The 2,480-nt window shown below is 44.6% G+C and overlaps 1 pseudogene; it reads left to right on the forward strand.

Annotated features, from left to right (window-relative positions):
- Nucleotides 1-903: 903 nt before the first annotated feature.
- On the forward strand, nucleotides 904-1,472 carry LOC100352885 (ribosomal protein uL24-like pseudogene; annotated as a pseudogene).
- The last annotated feature ends 1,008 nt before the right edge of the window (nucleotides 1,473-2,480 follow it).

A 2,480-nucleotide genomic window follows, 5' to 3' on the forward strand; every position in this document is an offset into this window, starting at 1 on the left:
TTTAGCATAAAGGCCCTTGTGAGATTATATTTGGAAAAGTGTAATGTCCACGCATTGGCTTTTAGTTGACCTGAATTGGTAAGAATCTAGAATTTGTAAGAATCCGAGGATTCACATTTCCAAAATTATTGGAAATGCACTCAATTCACTTGATGCCAAGCATTTAAAAATAGGCTTTGTACTAAGTCTTTGAAACAAGTTTTGTGGCCAACTTTGACGCCAAAAGCTCAAAATGGAATACTTAGTCTTCAAAATGAACTAGAGTTTTAAAATAAGCCAGTTCTGCATGATTTTACCCATACATATAATCTAAAAAAGTTGATCTCATAGAAGTTGAGAGTAGAATTATAGTTATCAGAGGCTGAAGAGAGTAGGGTGAAGTCAGGATTGGGGAAAGGTTGCTTAATGAATAGGTACTGAGTTAGGGTTTTATAGGAGAAAGTTCTGATGCTGTATTGTACAATAGGGTAACTATAGATAATGTCCTGTGTATATATATATATATATTATTATTATTATTATTTTTTGACAGGCAGAGTGGATAGTGAGAGAGAGAGAGAGAGAAAGAGGTCTTCTTTTGCCATTGGTTCACCCTCCAATGGCCGCCGCGGCTGGGCCGCTGCGGCCAGCGCACCACGCTGATCTGATGGCAGGAGCCAGGTTCTTATCCTGGTCTCCCATGGGGTGCAGGGCCCAAGCACTTGGACCATCCTCCACTGCACTCCCTGGCCACAGCAGAGAGCTGGCCTGGAAGAGGGGCAACCGGGACAGAATCCGGTGCCCCGACCGACCGGGACTAGAACCTGATGTGCCGGCGCCGCAAGGTGGAGGCTTAGCCTAGTGAGCCGCGGCACCGGCACTGTATATATATTTTTAAAAGCAGAAGAAAGAATTTCAGTGTTCGGCACCAAGGAGACCGTCACCATGAAGTTCAACCCCTTCCTGACCTCGGACCGCAGCAAGAACCGCAAACGCCACTTCAACGCGCCGTCGCAAGTGCGCAGGAAGATTCTGTGGTCCCCGTGTCCAAGGAGATGGGGCAGCAGTACAACGTCCCCTCCATGCCCATCCGCAAGGACGACAAGGTCCAGGTGGTTCGAAGACACTGCAAAGGTCAGGAGATTGGCAAGGTAGTACAGGTGTACAGAAAGAAATACGTCATCTACATCCAGCGGGTGCAGCGTGAGAGGCGAACGCGCAACCTTCCACGTGGGCATTCACCCGAGCAAGGTGGTTATCACCAGGCTCAAACTGGACAAAGACGGGGAAAAAATTCTTGAACGCAAAGCCAAGTCTCGACAGGTTGGAAAAGAGAAAGGCAAATACAAGGAAGAACTCATTGAGAAAATGCAGGAGTGAGCAGAACCTTTTGTACAGCTACAGCTGAACTGTAGATTTCTAGCCTGGTGTATGTGTCTTTGGAACTTCAGCTGTCTCTGGAATGTGTCGTTTCCCTGCCGTTTTGTTAGTGATCTGGGACTTTTTGAATCTACTTTTTCAATTTTGGTTAATAATTTTGTGAATAAAAGTTGGAAATGTTTAATTCCAAAAAATAAGAATTTCAAATATTATTATCATAAATAAATAAGAGGAGATAGATATGTTTATTCTGATTTGAACATAATATAAAGCATCACACAGTGTCCATTAATATGTGCAATGATTCTATGTGAGTTAAAAATAAAATCATGAAGGGCCAGGGCTGTGGCATAACAGGTAAAGCCCCGCACCTGCAGTGCCAGCATCCTATACAGGTGCCATTTCCAGTCCCGGCTGCTCCTCTTCCAATCCAGATCTCTGCTATGGCCTAGAAAAGCAGTAGAAGATGGCACAATTCCTTGGGCCTCTGCATCCGCGTGGGAGACCCAGAGGAAGCTCCTGGCTCCTGGTTTTAGATCGGCCCAGCTCCAGCTGAGGAGTGAACCAGCGGATGGAAGACCTCTCTCTCTATCTCTGCCTGTCTGTGTAACTCTGATTTTCAAGTAAATAAATAAATCTTAAAAAATAAATAAATTAAATAAAATCATGAATTTTTGGTTAAGCCTTCGTTTGCAAATCAAATTTTTCTATTTTGCTTTTTTAATTTATTTGAAATGCAGAGTGAAAAAGAGAGAAATCTTCCATCTGATGGTTCACTCCCCAAATGCTTGCAGCAGCCGGGGCCAGGCCAGATAGAAGCCAGGAGCCAAGAACTCTATCCAAGTCTCCAACTTGAGTGGCAGAGACCCAAATACTTGAGCCATCATCAACTGCCTCCCATGGTGTGCATCAGCAGGGAGTCACACATTAGAAGTAGAAGTAGAACTTGAACTCAAGACTTTGACATGGCTTTCTCAAGTAGCGGCTTAACCAGCTGCACCAAAATGCCCACTCCAGTTTTCATTCTTCGTAAGAAGGTCTCTAAGGGCCACTGCTGTGACTCAGTGGGTTAAGCTACCCCTTTCAATGCCAGCATTCCATATAAGAGCTCTGACTCCAGT

This window comes from Oryctolagus cuniculus, chromosome 1 (genome assembly GCF_964237555.1).
Source record: "Oryctolagus cuniculus chromosome 1, mOryCun1.1, whole genome shotgun sequence".
Taxonomy (NCBI): Eukaryota; Metazoa; Chordata; class Mammalia; order Lagomorpha; family Leporidae; genus Oryctolagus; species Oryctolagus cuniculus.